Raw genomic sequence first — 17,805 nt, 5'->3', positions numbered from 1 at the left:
TATGGCAGGGACATTCTCTCTAGCTACCTTCTTTAACTGTCCTCAGTCTGAGCTGGCACCTCCAGGATGTAGCTCTTTGGGCTTTGTGGGACATGGTGTTCTCAGATCCTGGCTGGTGGTGTTACTGATCTCTCTGTAAGAGTACCCTACCTCTCCCAGCCTACATCAGGGCTATGGGGAGCCCAGCCTCTTCTTCTTCCCTCTTCACCTGAACCCTCTCACTGTCATTGGGAAGGTCTAGCCCAGCCCCTCGAACCTTCTCACTGTCATTGGGAAGTCTGGCCCGGCGCCTCGAGCCCTCTCACTGTCATTGGGAAAGTCTGGTCCAGCCCCTTGAGCCCTCTCACTGCCACTAGGGAATTCTGGTCCAGCCCCTTGAGCCCTCTCACTGCCACTAGGGAAGTCTGGCCCAGCCCCTCCTAGTGAAGATGAGATGAAGAAGCTTGACTTCTGGGTGCCTTTGTAATTTTATTAGAATTAAATTCCCATGTGTTTTCCAAGGTCAGTTCTACTCCCTTTGAGAGGCACGTGTGAGTGATAGTGGGGTTCTCGGTGCCCTGCAGCTGTCCGTATAGATGAGAGCTGTGGACAGAAGTGGTCCTCACTCACCTCCCAACCTCATCTTGACTTTTCTTTGTGCTCAGTTTGAAGGTGATCCGTACCAAATATGTACCGGGCCCTGCTCACACTGGCCATACAGTAAGTGGTGCCAGTTTGCTGTGTATGGCTTCCATGCCCCTTTTTTATGAACGATTTTTATTGAAGATTTTCATCGTTTTTGAAAACCCTGCTGCCCAGCGGCTCTCAGTAGGGTTTTCCCTTGGCTTATCCCGAAGGCACAGTCCTTTCTTTGTTTTGGTCTAGATCTTCCTTTTCCTATCACTGCATCATCGCAAAATCAGCCTCTCCTTGTAATTTAGGAAGCATGTTCTCCTGCTTGTGAGATCCCAATTTTGTTGTCAATTACAACTACAGATTGTTTTTCCGTCTTGTGGCATGAGTCTGCAGTGGGGCTTTGAGGCTGGAATTACAAGTCACATGTTTTAGAATTTGTACATTGTGTGCATTGAATGGACACTCCATTGGTTCCTGCTAATTGGGGATATTTCCTTCCTCCCCCAAATTTCCCTGAGATGCCATGATGTCTTCTACTAACAAACAGTGAAGGGGTTGACAGGCCTAGAGTGTATGTGATGAGCTCTGCTAGTGTGGCAAAGGGGAAAATGGCTTCCTTGAATCGTAATGAAAAGTCTGTCTCTGAGTCAAGGGAGCCAAAAACGGGTAGTGTGGGAACAGCCAAAACATAGGTCTTGTTTTAAATGTATCCGTAACTTCAAAACAAAGCCCCCAGAGATTTACACAGCTGATTGTCATAGTAATTTGAAGAATTTCCAAGAAAGCTGCTAACAGGCACTGCCACATCTCTGCTCTGTGGTGTGTATACAGCTACATTATTTCCACAAAAATTTTATTTTTTTAAATTTAAATTTAAACCCAATTCTTGCCATGTTCAGACCTTCATCTAAGTTATCACTAAGATCGCAATTAGGAATGATCTTTGGAGTTAGCATATTCCCATCTAGTAGCAGCACACCGATCCTGCCAAATTCAAGGACATGAAACTAGTGTTATGAGATTAAGGCCCAGATCTTTGAGTGTTTAAGAGAAATGTCAGCAGACTCTATAGTCTTTGTCCTACCCGTCTCTGACTGGACTTATGTCAAGGAGAAAAGAGTCATCATCTAGTTTGTGTTCAGGCCCTGCCTGGCTCACGCTTCATACAGAGAACCCATTTCTTGGATTAAGGAGCTTTATTATGAAGCTTGAGATAGAATGGTTTGGAAAGTTCCCTTAGCTTCTCCTGGGTTTGTAGAGGAGTGAGGGCCATGGCAGGCCGGTGAATCGGCCTAGAAATGGGATCTGATAATGCAGTCCTGTTTCAGTTGTTGCTGTACATCCATCTGTACGTTGTTTAATTAATTCAGAATCTGTAAGATTTTTGTCTCTCTGGGACAACATTCTGCCTTCATTTATAATGCACTGCTTTTCTCTGACGGTGTCCTCCATCCGCCCTGATGCTGCATGCCACCACCTTGCAAACCTGGAGATCCTGCAGTACAGGCTGAGAACTTTTCATCGAGTTGCTGTGGTCATACTGTGTCCATCTCGCCTGCCCCTTCCCCCCTCTTCCCCCCACAGCCACCGATTCCCAGATGAATTCCCCATGAATCCACCAGGATCTTGAGGCAGCATAACCTTTTCTGCTCCTTCCAAGTGGTTTCTCTTAGTTTCTTTAGAATGTGATTCTTCCCGTCCCTCCCAGGCTGTCTTTGAGTCTGTGGCTTTCTGTTGGCCTGGCTCTAGAGCCTTGGATATCCGCTCTCTGAACGTCTAGTATCTAGGTCAGACTGTGTGTGCCCAGCTTTCCTTTTTCACAAATGCTCAAAGGGAAGGGTCTCTTCTCCCAGACTCTTCTCTACCCAGACTTCTTCTACTCCCAGACCATCTCTACTCCAATTACAGTAATTCTCATCATCGTTACGTGTCAATTACGTACCTGTAGCATACACGATGTGCTCATATTAAGTAAGTGTAAGTAACATTGTATCTATAATGCAGGGTCCTGTAGTGTGGCGGAATGGCGAAGGTGTGCATTACGATTTTTAAACGAGCCTTGTGGCTTTAGAGCCAGAAGGACCTTTCAGAGTCACCCAGTCTGGGGTATTCAACCTAAGCTTGTTTCCCTAAACATTTTGACAGCTGTGTTCAACATGCTTGGCTTCCTTTGGAATCCGATGTTTTTGGCTTTATTCATTAAAAATGTGATTCTAAAAAGGGGGCCTCAGTGTCCCCAGAGCACTGCTCAAGGGGTCCGGGCCACAAGAAGGTGGAGAATCTCGAACCTTGTCCAACCTTTGGCAGTGGCAGTAATGGTGGCTCCGAGGGAGGCCCCCAGCTAGTGAGTCACTGAGGTGGGGTGTGTGCTGCTGACCTGACTCTGGTCTCCCTTTCACTGCTGCTTCTACCAAGCCCTGGTTGGCCTGATGTCATCCTCAGACACTCGCCATTCACTCCTGTGCTTGAAGGAGAGGCCTGGAAAGAAAAATCCCCCCATAGGCATCTTCTTCTTAAGCTGTTATTTTCTGTTATATAATTGGGCAAAATAGTTCTAATCACTTTCCTTTCTTCCTTCTTTGTTTCTTTTTCATCTATGATATTAGCAATTTGATTTTCCTCTCTTTTGAGGGGGAGTGGAGAAGATAGGATCCAATTAGCTAGCAGTCTATTAGGTTCCCACCCAAAACAACAGCCCTCCTATATTCATTTCAATAGGTGTTTTTTGTTTTGAGTTTTGTTAATATTTTCTTTCATTTTCAGAATTTCAGTTTTCACGCTTAGGTTTTTTTTTTAATTTTTTGCTTTTCTAATCTCTAATTGCACATCCAAGTCAGTGGTCTGTTCTTTGTCTCTTTGTTAATGAATATATTTAGAGAGAAAATCTTCCCCAGGGACTGCTTTGCTTTAATTCCAAAAGGTTGGCTATTTTGCAGATTTTTGCCATTTTCTTTCACCAAATTATCTCTTGTTTCCATGATTTGTCTTTTAACCGGTTCTTGAGCTTGAAATTGTTTGGTCTCCACTTAAGTTGAAATCCTTTCTTTCAGGACCCTTTATTAATTATAATTTGTATTACCTTGTGATCAGTTGTAAGTTTTATGTTTATCCTTTCCTGTGTTTTGATGAGGTTTTATGCACTAGCTCAGGTCACTTTTTGTAAAGATGCCATGCACAGCTGAAAAATAGGTCCATTTTTTTCTCTTTCTATCCAGAAATTACCAAATACCTATTACGTCTAACTATTCACAAAGGATGATCTGGTACTTACCTTCTTTCTAGGTCTGTCTAGGTCTGAAAGGGGAGCGTTTCTGGCAGGCTGGCAGGGTATGACCATCGTTCTTTCCCTGTAATGCTGTTGGCTGACTTTGCCTTCAGGTATTTTGACACTTTGCAGCATGGCGGGGGGGAGGGAGCTTTTGCACAGATCAGGCCTGTGCTGAGTGCTCAGCAGTATCTCATCTGGTCCTTTGGATGGTGTTTCCTTGTCTGGGGTGTCTCTAGATCTTTTCTGCACTTTGCTCTTCACACCAAGTCCCTTTTTACCCTGTCTTACTTGAGGCTCATTGTTAAGGACCCCCAGAAATCCTGTTTTCTTTCATGCCTGGTTAGATCCTTGGGAATCTCCTGGGCAAAATTGCCCAGCCTGCTCAGCCAGATATGGATAAGGCAGAAAGAGACCTTAAGGTCTGGCCCCCATCTGTCCCCGATCCCCCTTCTGACCTTGCATTTCGGTCCCAGGGATCGTGGGCAGCTGCCATCCTGGTCTGCCACCACCTTCTTGAAGCCTCCTCTGATTGCCCCTGTTGTCACTGCTCTCTTCCCCTTCCAACTCCTTGGGATTTATTTCTCCATTTTGCCTCCCCAGAGTTCATAAATGCTCTGTGAGGACAGGGACAGCCTTCTTTTGGTCTCCCTATTCTCTTGCAGAGCAAAGTGTCTCAAATGGGGGGAGGCATTGAATAAATATTGATAAAAACTCAGATGCCTTGGAACAGATCTGGAATGGATAATGATCCAGCGACCCATATCACAGGGGAGTCCACCAAAGCCCAGGCCAGGTGAGCCACCCAGCACTGATTAAGCACCCAGTCATCAGCCAGTCAGCATTCATTTAGCACCTACTGTATGCCAGGCACAGTGCTCAGCCTTGGGGATGCCAAAAGAGGCAAGACAGTGCCTGCCCTCAAGGGCTTCCATTCTGATGGTGGGGAGGGGGGCGGCAATGTGCAAACAGATAGAGGCACAGCAAGCCTGTGTATGTGATGAATGGGAGATAATGAACAGAGGAAGGCTCTAGCAGGAAGAGGGGCTGAAGGAAGGAAGCCAGGGAGGTTGGTAGTCAGAGTGAGGAGGGAGTGTGGCCAGAGAGGTGCCCAGGGCTGGGAGATGGAGGGGCTCATTCATGGGGTGGTCAGGAGGCCGGGGGCGCTGGAGCAAAGAGAACATGTTGGGGATAAGGCGTGAGAAGATGGAAAGGGAGGAGGGCACTGGACTGTGAAGGGCTTTATTTGATCCCAGCAGCTGTAGAGAGCCATTTGAGTTTATCGGGGAGGGGGGTGACATGGTCAGACCTGTACTCTAGAGAAGTCTCCTTAGTGGCTACATGGGGGACATACTGCAGTGGGGAGACACCTGAGGAAGCAGGCCCAGCAGCTGGGGCAGCAGAGGGTGAGGCGATGAAGGCCTGGAGCAGGGTGGGGGCAGCATTGGGTGTATTTGAGAGATGTTACAGAGGTGAAAGCGACAGGCCTTGGCGCCATATTGGATCTGAGGGCTGAGAGATGATGGGGAGTCCAGGATGACGCCTAGGTGGGCATCCTGTAGGATGAGGGCATTGGGTACCCTCTGTGCTATGGGAAAGGTGCGAATAGGGGCAGGATTGGGGACTAGGACCGTCAGCTCTGCTTTGGACATGTAGGCTTAGCTAGACTAGGGCAGGTCTTCTCATCTCCCCAAGATCCTCCTCCACATGCTGCCTCTGGAGGGCATGCTGCTCATTAAATCAAATGCTCCCTGTGGCTTTATTTCTCTCCAGTTTAACAGTGACCAGAAACTGAAACGCACACGAATCAATAGGCCACATCAACCCCTTTTAAGGATGCTTTATGATGGCCGTAAAATCGGATACAGCCCGGACTATAGGCAGCCCATCCTCAGAGCTCCCTCTCTTACTCTTAAGAGAGACAGCAAACAAAGATGCTGTGTGTGTCCGCTAAGGCCCAGACACAGAAGCCCAGTTCTGGCAGGCCCAAAGCTGATGCCCACTAGCCATTGGCCATCTTCTTCTTCTCTGAATGATTGCTTTAATCTGGGCCATCTGGTGGATGGTAAACTCATTTCCTTGGGTGAGGTTGGTTGGTCCTGAAACCCAGAACTTTCTTTGTTGGTTTTGGGGGCTCCCAGCCTGTGATCCCCATGGCTGCCAGGGAGTCAGGAAGGCCCAGAAGGTCCCATTGAAGATGCAGCCTCCTCTGACCTTGGAGTCCAGAGACACCACAGCCAACCTCATCTGGGGATGCTGTGCCTAAGCCCTGGCCCTGCCCTCACCCAGGGGAGCCTCACAGTCACAAGAGGACATTGACCCAGCCCCTGAAGCCCCAAGGCTGTCTTCCTTGTCTCTTCTCCTCCACAATTTCACCCTAAGCCTCTGCTCAGAGAAGCTTGTAGGGCACATCCAACTGGGGAGAAAGGCAGGGGCTCTCCTCACTGCCTTCTAGTGCCCTTGCTGTATGAACAGGAAGATACTCTCAGAATTGGCGCTTTTCTTTGGGACTGACTGTGTCCTTTCAACCCTTTGCCTTGGAAGGTTGAGGTGTGGCCACCAAACAGCGTTACATCATCCGGCTTGGTCTGACCCATGGGGGGCGGGGGATGGGTTTTGGACTCTAGACTTGCTGTGTGGTCCCTCCTTCTACAGGAAAGAGCATGGATTAATTCTGGGGGCCTGGGGCTGAGGCAAAAGCAAAGATGAGCCTGCCTCAGGGGGTTAACAAGTTATAGCCAAGATAGCCTTGGAGAATCTCAATCAGCTCACTTGGAGAAAGCCTGGGTGGTTCAGCCAGTGTGGGCTTGACGCTTGGGCTCCATCTACGTCAGAGGAATCACCTTGTCCACCTCCCCCAGGCAGGCACGCATGTGCACACACACACATACACATGCAGGCACGTACTCACATGTTTCATTTTTAATTGGTAAGAAAACTGGTACAGGAAGCACGTAACTTGACCCAGTCCAGTCACCTGTTTCGTATTCCGTGGCCACTGTATAGACTGGGCCTGGGGCTCTCCCCTTGCCCAGTGGTGTGAGGCCCTGCAGAAACCTCCCTTTCATTTCTGTCTGTCCCTACTCCCCGCCCCCTGCCCCATGGGCTTGGGTCCTTCTAGTGTGAGCAGGGCCTGGCTCAAAGGTTCTTCAGTCCCCATAGACACCTAGGTCATGGTAGGCAGTGGTCTTCCTCCTTTGGGGGACGGTGCTTCTCCCCAGGCCCTGTCTGGATGGCCCTTTGGGCCTCCAAAGCCTGGGAAGGCAGCAGGGTCTTTGGCCTGTGCCTGCCTCAACTTGATCTCAGTAGCAGAAATTAAAAGTCACCAGAAGCTACCAGGTCTTCCCATCGTATCAGCAGGGATATGGAGCCCAAGCCCATTTGGCCCCGTGTGCACGACTGCTTCAGCCCAAGACTGTTGGTGGCTCCTCCCCCCACCACAGACAGCTCAGTTGGTATGGAGAGAGGGGGCCAAGGTGCCCACCTCCTGGGGCAGCCGCCTCCTCAGCACCACCAGGAGAGCTCCTAGGGTCTCCCATGGCCCAGCCCGGCCTGGCCCAAGACCCTGGACATGGAATAAGTGTTTCTTCTTCTTTTTCGAGGCTTTCCAGCGGTCTATTGATCAGCATCTCCAACAGCGCAGAAATAATGTGTCTAATTTAACTGGCCACATAGAAGAGTATGGAAAAAGCATTACTTAGCCCTTGAAAGGCCCAGGACATCAATAGAGGACGTAACATTAACGACTTTCCTATACGCCACCTTCGAAAATGGCTAAATGAGGAAGAAATTACAAATTTATTTTCGTATCATTTCCACAGTTGTCTTGTTTTACTGCAGCAGTAAAGCAGAAGCTGTGGATTGCCCGTCAGAGAGTTCTTTCCCAGCATTTGTCTGCCCTGGGCAGCATGGGAAGGAGAGGCAGAAGGGGGCCAGGGTGGCTCCTTTGTCTTCCTCTCCCCAGCGGGAGCCCACCCTGAGGGTGGCATTCAGAGTCCTGAGCCCTTGTCTGGGTCAGGTAGCCACTTAGTTCTGAGTGTGCAGAAATGAAGGTGTCTGTTCCACTTGGTTTGCACAGCAGAGGCCTTGTGTGTGCTGGCCATAGGCTGTGGCCTCTTAAGGGGCTGTGGGCCCTAAGTAGGGTGGGGTAGGGTGGGGCAAGGACATGTGATCTCCCAGAGCTCCAGGATGAAGGGAAGCCCTGCCCCTCTCCTCCCTTCTACTCACCTGCCTTTACTCCCTCTGCCCACCCCACCATAGCCATTCCGGGGGAGGGCTGAGACACCTCAACTAGTTCTCAGGGGTGGTGCTTAGTGGTAGTCAATGCTGTCCTGGAGGTGTTTCTTACTTTCTTTGTGGTCTTTTCTTCAGAGGATGGAGAGGGATAAGAACATCCAGCTTTGAGGGTCCCCATTTCTTGGCTTCATGCTGACAGCATGTGTGCCCAGCCACTGAAGGCCTATGCTTCATGCCTGCTATCAGTGACCCACATTGTGGGGATGATGGCATCTGCTCAGTGGAGATCCCCCTTTTCACCCCCCCCCCCCCAAACCCCTGTCTCTGCCTCACTCCTGGGCAGTGGTGACCCCTGGGATGTCCTTTGGTAGAGCAGGGCTATGCCTGTTACTGTCCTTTGCAGGTTCGAATCCTTGAGGCCAAGCTCACTGGGAGCAGGGTATTTAGCAGGACAGAGGAGGTGTTCACCTGTTTGTTAGGGAAAGTCAAAAGATATAGCTATGTTTTAATCATGGCCTTTCTCAGTCAGGACCCTGGATAGAGCACCAGGAATCCAAGGGAGATGCATCATGAATCTCCAAACAACAAACCAAACTAAAACCAACCACCCCCCAGCTTGGTCTCTGAGTGTGGCTTTGCCTCTTCAAAGTGTGGGTGGGGTGCTTTCTTTCCCCTGAGTTTCAGAGGAGTGGAAAGCTGTGGAGAAGGGAGGGTCCAACAGCAGTGGCCTGGGTGGCCCCAAAGACCTGTCCTGGCTCTGCCCCTTAGAGGAAGTGGCTTCTTCTCCTGGTGCTTCTCACTCTCCCTGCATCAATCCTGTAAGCCATGGAGTAGTGGTAGGAAACCCATTTTACAGAAGGGGCAATTGAGACCCACTTGCTTCCAAGGGGAAAGTTTGTGTTAAAGTCATGATTTGAACCTTGGTTTTCTTACTCCAATTCCAGCCCCCAATCCACTCTGGCGGATTGCCTCTGAGTATATGTGAAACAGCTTTGACATCCCCACCGAGACTGACCACTGAGGCACACGGTTCTGATGAACGCCTGCCATATTGAGCTTTGAACAGATCAGGTGGGGTTTAGGCAGCTTGGCTGGTCCACTCCAGAAAGGATATGAAAGTCTAGCAGCCTTGCAACAAGCCACACCAACAAGCTCGTACTGAGTGACCACTGCAGGCCAGGCGCCGGGGGTGCCAGCATGGGAACTGGACTCGCCTGCTGGGTGTCACTGAGATGTGGAGAGGTGAAACTCAGGAGCAGGCATGGGTGGGGCACTGGTATGGGTTTAGAGGAAAGTCTGGGACAAGATGAGGGCAGACATGGGGGCTGGAATGTCTATGGAGGGACACACAAACATGATCTTGTCATCAGAGGGTCCTGAAGAAGCCCTGGGGGGAAAGAGGCAACAGATGAGGACTGCAGGAAGTGTCACAGGCTTGTCACACACACACACACACACACACACTCACACTCATACACACCACCCCCACTCACACACACACTCTCATACTCTCATGCTAACACTTATCTATACTCACACACACTCTCACACTCACACACATACACACCACATTCACACACTCACCCACACCACACACACTCTCACACTCTTGCACACACACACATTCACAACCATGCACTCACCCCCACATTCTCATACACACAGTCACACTCACTCTCACACTAACACTCATCCACACTCACATACAACATACACTCACACTCTCACCCACACTCTCACACTCATATACACACCACATACACACACACACTCACCCACACACACTGTCACACTCTTGTACCTCCACTCACACACATACACACTTTCACACCACACAAGACACACACTCTCACACTAACCCATTCATCCACACTCACACTCTCACACACACATACCACATTCACACTCACATACCACCCACATTCTCATACACACACACACACCACACCCTCACACCCTCACGCTAACACTCATCCACACTCACAACACACTCACTCACACACACCCACACATACTCTCACTCTTGTACCACACCCACTCACACTTTCACACTCACTGTCACACTAACCTATTCATCCTCACACACACACACTATATCCACACTCACATACCACCCACACTCAAACACACACACACCACATATACTCACCCACACCACACATACACACTCACATTCACACTCACACATTCACACCTACCCCCCCACATTCTCATACACACTCACACATACACACAGCACACACACTCCCACACTAACACTCATCCACACTCACACACAACACACATACAACACACACCACATACACACACTCACACCACACTCTCACACTCTTGCATACCCACACCCACACACCACACTCACACACATTCACACCCACACACTCACCCCCACATTCTCATACACACTCACACACACATACACATCACACACACACTTTCACACTCACTCTTACACTAACACACTCATACACACTCACACACAATACATACACACTCTCACACTCACACCACATTCACATGCCATGCAATCTCACACCCCTACTCACACACCACACACACTCACATTCACACTCACACATTCACACATACACACTCACCCACCCCCACATTCTCACACACACACACTCACACACATAAATACACACACACACACACACATACACACACCACCTAACTACTTCTTACCTTATGCTGTCATGGTTTCATCCTGTTAGAAATAGCAGGAGTTCTCATCAGCATGGGATATGGTAGAATTGACTACTCTTGTGGAAATGACAGCTGCTTTTTGGGGGAAGTGGTCACTCCCTCCTTGAATTTGTGGTAGAGGGGAGAGAGCATGCACAGTTTGATGTGCATCCTAGACTTGGAACATCCTTCAAAGTTTCCAAGAGAGATTCCCCAGATCCTGTGGCTTCAGCAGAGGAGCTCCGCCCAGGTAATGTCAGGAATGAAATCTGAAAAAGGAGAGTTTAGAAGAAGACAGTGGGTTGAGCAGCCTAGACTTTGCAGGATGGAAGTACAGGGTGCTTAGGAGGCCACAGATGACAGCAGAGGCAGGTGCCTTTCTCCAGGTGATTAGCAGTGGCTGCTGACTCCCCACCCCCGCGGTCTCAGAGATGCCAAAGCTCAGAACGCGCTGAGACTTGAGGAAAGGCAAGGACAACATAAGCCATTCTAAAACTCCACTAGGGGGAAGAAAAGGGTCAAAGAAGGGAGTGAATCCTTGTGGGGTCAACATAACAACATTGACTCACATCTCACTGAAGACGGGGCCCTTCAGTTATTAAAATGTTGCTTCTGCCAAGAGGAAAGGCCTTTGGACTGGGAAGGGCAGAGACTGTCTCTGGAGAGACAGAGATGGAGACGGAGGGAGGGAGATGGAGAGGAGCTCATGGCTCAGCTCCACAGTGAGAGGGCAGGAGAGCCCTGAGCTGTGCTTGGAGGTCCTCTGGCCTAGGTGCTGGCTCTCCTTGGTTGGATGATGGCCACATCCTCACTCCGGCTGATCGTGGATGGCAGGAGACGCACCGGCAGATTGGAGAAGAGGGCATGTTGTCCTGATGGTCACAGAGGGGGAGGGAGTGTGGAGTCTGCTAACTGTGAGCCAGTGACCTGACCTTCCACCCCCCAGAACATTCCAGAAGAGAGCATTAAACAGCAGGAGAACTAGAGGGGATGGGGAGCAAGGATTCCAGGAGCCAGCTCCTGCCTGTCTCCCCTGACTTCCTCCTCACACATGGTCACAGGACTAGGACATTGCATTAGGGTCTGTGTGCTTTAGCAAAGTGTCTGATGGACTGTCTCGTGGTGCTCTTGTGAAAAGAGCTTGGACCCAAAATAGTTGGTGGCAAAACCAGACTCAAAGACTTGCTATTGATGGTTTGATGTCAGTTTGACAGGTCTCCAGTGAAGTGCCAGAGGGATCTGTGCTAGGATCTGGACTGTTGGACATGTTCATCATTTGCTTTAATAAAGGGACAGATGGCATAATCACCAAATATTCACATGGCATAAAGCTGGGATGACAGAGTCAGGACACAAAAAAGAGCCTGTCAGGCATTCCATTGGGTTCAATCTGACGAGGTGACTTCCCCTTGGAGTAAATGGAAAGTCTGGCTTCCCAAGCCCAGGATGAGGGATGTGGTTAGATAGCAGATCAGGTTGGAGTGGGCCACAGGCTCAGGAAGAGCCAGCAGGGGCCCATGACTCCCCAGGACACCTGCAGAGAGGCGGAAGACCCCTTGGGGGCATCTCTCAGTGATCCCTCTGTCCTCTGCCGTGGTCAGACCGCATCTGGGCCATTCTGGGCTTTGCAGTTTAGGAAGGAGACCGAGAAGCCAGAGAGCAGCTGTGATGGTGAAGGAGCACCAAGGATGGAGGCCAGGCATGAATCAGAGACACCCAGAGATTGCGACCAAGCCGAACCTGGCCATGCTCGCGGGCATCACCAGGTTTTTGTGTTTTATTTTTAACGGTGAAATGACAGCATTATATTTATTGAAAGAAAGATATTTTAACAAGTATCCATTTTTTTTCGTGATTTAAAAGAAGAATTCATTCATTCAGTCAATAAACACTTATTAAGCACCTACTATGTGCCAGGCACTGTGCTAAATACTAGGGGTGCAGAAAGAGGCAGAAGACAGTTCCTGCCCTCAAGGAGCTTAAGTCTAATAGACTTAATAGACTAGAGGATAAATAGGAGAAAATTCTTGAGAAGGCTCTAGGATTAAGGTGGGTGGGAAGACTTCCTGTAGGAAGTGGAATTTTAGCAGGGCCTGGAAGGAAGCTGGGGAAGATGGCTTTTGATGGCATAGATCAGCGACTGGTTTTCTTTCCTGCTTAGCCTAACAGATAGATGGTGTGTGTGTGTGTGTGTGTGTGTGTGTGTGTGTGTGTGTGTGTGTTTGCTTGTGCATATATATGGGGCAGGAGGTGTGGGAAAAGAGAGGAGGGGAGGGAGGGAGACAGAGAAACAGAGACAGAGAGAGAGACAGAGCACACCCTGAAGCCTTATTATTAGATGAATCAACAAACAGATTAAGTGCCTACTATGTGTCAGGAGATGGCCCTTGCTAGGATGTGAGGTAGTCTAGTGCCCCTGGCCGCCCTCCCCCCAACCATTTTCTGGTTGAGGAAGTTGGTGAGTGGCCAGGCTCTCTGCGGGTCACAAAAGGATTCCCTTCAGCCCCCTCTACGTCCTGGCCTAATTGGGTGGGTGGGTGGGGGTAAGCAGACACACCAAAACAATTGATCATGTCCTGATCAGAGGCTGGGCTTCCTCCCTTGGCTCTAGTATCCAGCCCTGCCTTCTGGGGTTCCCTCTCAGGCAGAGGCATCACTGTTCTGTCCAATGGACATTTCAAGTATTATGGGCCATCACCTCCTGCCTCAGCACCAGCCCTTCCAGACATGGCAGGGATGGGAGACACTTGGGTATTTTCTCTCCTCTGTATAGCCTTCGTGGACTGATCAGACTTCAGACCCCAGGGGGAAGAAGGGAATGACTGAGTGGTGGCCCCTGAGGCATGAGTTACCTGGACCTAGAGCTCCCGGTGATTCTGAAGGACTGCCACTTCCAGGTTGGTCGGGAGGCTGAGCTCAGAGTGTGACCCCCGGGACTGGTTGGCCATAGCCTGCCCTGGATTTGTGTGGATGATGGGAAGAGATGGGGCTTTCACATTCCCTGTCTCATCAGCTGCTGGGTTTGGGACAGAGCAACAGAGTGGGTGTCCTCTGCCAGGACTTAGTCAGGCTTCATTCGGATGGTCAGTGAAGATGCCTCCTCGGTCCATTTGCCACTGGGCTTGTCTTACTCTTGCTAAGAATCACCATTGGAAGCCTGAGTTAGTTAGGATGGGGGAGAGGGGAGAACAGGTAGCAAGTGTGAGTGGCGAAGCACTGATGGTGGGATCAGGACCTGCTGGCAGCCCCTTTCCTTCTGGGTGACACTCCCAGGAGTCCTTCCTTCCCTGATTGTGTTAGGGTTTCAATTCTCCCTTTCAAAAGCTGTGGGTCCTGTTTCGGGTTTGTCTGGCTGAAGAAAGACTGCATCCATCCATCTTCTGGCCCCTGCCTCCCACATCCAAGGAGAAATGCTGGAAGGCATGAGCAGGAGTGAGTGTCCCCAGATCTGAGACTCAGGGTACACTTATTCCCTTGGCATTGAGACAGGCCACCCCATCTCTGCAAATCTGATGGCTTCATAACTCACTCCTGGCGGCCTCCACCACCCCAGCCAAGATCAATAGAACCACTAGGACTCCAGAGTGATGCATTCTCTTCCCAGGGACCTTTCCCTACTTTCTCCTGCCTTCCTTCTCTCCCCCTTCCTTTCACGATCCCCCTCCCATGTCTCTGCTCTGAGTAAGATTTGGGGAGGGGGGGACTTATGGAAAATTAATGGAATTTACTGGTGTTCTTTGATTCCAGGCATGGGAAGGAAAAATAGATGCATTTATGATGAGAGAACTAATCCGCCTTTGGAACCAACTCCCCTCCCTTAGCCAGCTCCCTTCCTACTCACCCCCCTCCACCCCCCCCCCCATTCTCCCTGTACTTGTGGGTAAGAGACAGGCCTGATAAAGTGAGAGAAGCAAGATTGGTTTTCTAAGGGCACGGGGCCCTTCCTGACCAGCTAAATCATGGGCTGTCTGACTCCTTGGCTGGGTAATGACCTGCCTCCCCCCCGGCCGGGCCCTGCGCCCCCCGTGGGACGCCCTGATGTGCGGCCAGGCAGCTGCAGGGGCTGCGGCGAAGGTGAAACTGTCATATCGATCTTTTTAGCACTAAAATATGGGCCACTTTAGTCCGCTCCCCGATGCTGTGATGTGAAAAATAATAAGTCGGATCCAAATTAAAAATATTGATCTCTGGAAGGTGTTGAAAGTAAATAAAGACCTCCCGAAGTTTTCGGGTCAGCCGAGGAGTGGTGTTCCGCGATAAATGTGTCGGCGTGTCAGAATCCCGAGTTCTTGATCTGTTTTTCCTTTGGATTGATTTTTCATTATTTACTTCCTAAAAGTGCTGGAATTTGGTAAATCCCAGTGTTCGGGCGAATTATTTCTGGGGGCTCATGAGGTGCTCCTAATCCACTCGCTCATTGATCGATCGATCTGTGACTCAATAAGCTTGCATTTGGCACGCTTTAGTTCGGGCTTCCATCATCATTTTTTGTGCATTTAGGCCCGACTTTTTTATTTCTCCCTAACAGATGAGCTGACACAGGTCCATCAAACATGTGAGGAAACAATCGCACCGGGTTAATTTGGTTGCTGCCCCATGCATTTTAAGTAGACACCAGGTATTCTCCCCTCCCTGCTGATCAATTGCCTCTAAACTGCTAAAGCATAAGAATGAATGGAGCAGGGCCCCAGGCGCATCTCTGAGCACTGAGAGGGAGCAAGACAAAGCCTTTCTTCCCCTCCCTGAGATTCCTCTCCCCTCACCCCCACCCCTAGGCTGCAGGCTCCAGGACCAAGCAAGGGACAGATCTCAGCGGCTTTACCAATTACCTCCCGGTCTCCTGCAGTGATGAAGCACCCGAAGGATGCAGGGAAGCAGTAGGGGATGGGGTGAGGAATTCGCCATCTGTGATGCCTGGCTGGAATGGATGCACAATGGGCCATGAAGCCAGGCTTTGAATCAGAGCTTTTCTCATGTAACAAGGCAGCTGGCATGCCTAAGAGGCATATTTAGGGAACATTATTGGGAGTGGGAACCAGGTTGACTTTGTCAACTCTCTGGAATCTGGTCTCTAAGGGAAGGATGGGGATGCTGGGTTTGGGAGGGGGTCAGGGAAACCTAACCTCTTTTTCCCCCTTAGTGATAGCTGGCATTATATAGCATGTAACATTTGGGAAACACTTTATACTCATCGTCTCCTTTGCTCCTCACAAGAACAATTCCATGCAACCAAATAAGAATTCAATAAGTGCCTACTGCCTGGGATAGATGCTGAGGTTCCACAGTCAAAAATAAAGAAGAATCTCTGTCCTCAGAGGGCCTGGATATCCCACTTGCTATAGACCCATAGCAATCCTGTGAGGTACATATTGATAGCTGGTATTATCTTCATTTTACAGCTGAGGGAACAGGCTCAGAAAATCTACAAAGAGGCCACAGGACCACTAAGTGATCCAGTGCAGTCTTGGATCCCAGGGCTCCCCTAAATTCCTATATCCTAGATAGAGGAATCCAGCATTCTGCCTTCTAGTCTGCTAACTGTGAAGAAGGCTTTGGCCTTAAAAACACCATGTGTGCACTGGAATGAACCTTAGAACCTCAGAGGAATGCTGCCTGACCTCTCAGCCATTTAATACGTGAAGAAACTGTGAGGCTCAGACGGTGACTTCCCCTGATCCCCCATGATTCCAACTGGCATCCTTTGATCCCCCTATGCCACGCCAAGCCCTTGTTGGTGAGGACTTAGGAGATGAAATTTAGTTTTTCACCAAAGCCAAATGAAACTCCCCCCCTCCTTGCCAAGTGTGGGTCAGATCCCCTTGTAAAAGTTCCCTTCTCCCAGTCTGTGTGGAAACAGCCCAATCTAGCTTACTCCCGCTTCTGCCAAGGAGTCCATTAAAATGGGCGTGGTCAGAACAGGCCCTTTGATTTATAAGCTGGCTGACCTTAAAAATACCTGTTCTAAGACCTCTCCTTGCCCAGACACAAGTAGCTGTCCACCAGGGAAGTGCTGATCTCTCCCTTTGTTCCTACCTCACTCTGGTGACTGACTGTCCAGAGCATGAGGAGCTGTCTGTCTGGCAGGTGCTGATCTCTCCTCCAGCTCTGGCATTCCCCTCCTCTTGTCTCTTCCTTCTCCTCTTTTCAGAGAGCTAGGGAGCTGTTGCCTGAATAAAAAGGGAGGTGGTAGCCCTTGTCAGCAATACATTGATACCCTACATTCACTAGTGAAAAATAGGGTAGCATCTGCTCTAAATGTGCTTCCTGCGGGAGAACCGAGTATTTCACTTGGGTCAGAGGAATCGGGTAGCAGATGAAGACTGACTGACGCAGCGTGTCAGGAGCATGGTCCCCCACCTCAGGAAGGGCAGAGGGGAATGGCAGTCTCCTCTCTTGGGGATCTTAGATTGCAGTCCGGCCGTTTTGGCATTTTGGTGAGTGTTTAATACTCCTCTGTCTTTCCTGCCCCCATTTAGCATCATCCTTAACATGCATGCCCCTCAGCAGTACCCTTAGCCCTCGCGTGGCATTTTAAGGTCTTGTAGCATCATGGCCACAAAATATGTCATTGGGACACAGGAAGCTAAAGATAGGATTACACTCATCTGAATGTGAATTGAATAGAACAAAGCAGCCGATGCATGCTGTGGTTTTTCATGTAAGCCTAAAGCAAGCCCCGTGTGTGAGAGCCCAGGACCAGGTCATTCCGGCTTCAGGAGGCCAATCCTTATCCTTTTGTTGAGAAAGAGCTGCACATGGCCCGCTCTTGGTTATCTGGGATTTTCTTCACTGACTCTCCACTCAGCCATTCTTCATCTTGTTTACAAGGTCCTAGTAAAATTATTGAAAAGAATTGAGAAGGTTGAAGTTGGTTCGTTAATACTGTTGACATTTTCCCGAATCTCTGGGTGGCTGTCAGTGCAGCAATGAAATCTGACCCCTCTAAGGTGTCTCCCAACCTGACAGAGGGCTCAGCACCAAGTTCAGCAGGTTAAAGGGATTGG

General features: G+C 49.7%; 1 protein-coding gene and 1 pseudogene across 4 annotated transcripts in view; one reads left to right on the top strand and one right to left on the bottom strand.

Moving 5' to 3' along the window:
- Positions 1-17,805, top strand: part of INPP5A (inositol polyphosphate-5-phosphatase A) — a 248,472-nt gene that overhangs the window by 106,023 nt on the left and 124,644 nt on the right. The window lies entirely within an intron of this gene.
- On the bottom strand, positions 1,802-2,154 carry LOC118827824 (annotated as a pseudogene).

This window comes from Trichosurus vulpecula, chromosome 8 (assembly GCF_011100635.1).
Source record: "Trichosurus vulpecula isolate mTriVul1 chromosome 8, mTriVul1.pri, whole genome shotgun sequence".
NCBI classification, from domain to species: Eukaryota; Metazoa; Chordata; class Mammalia; order Diprotodontia; family Phalangeridae; genus Trichosurus; species Trichosurus vulpecula.
This window is presented reverse-complemented; position numbering and strand designations above follow the sequence as displayed.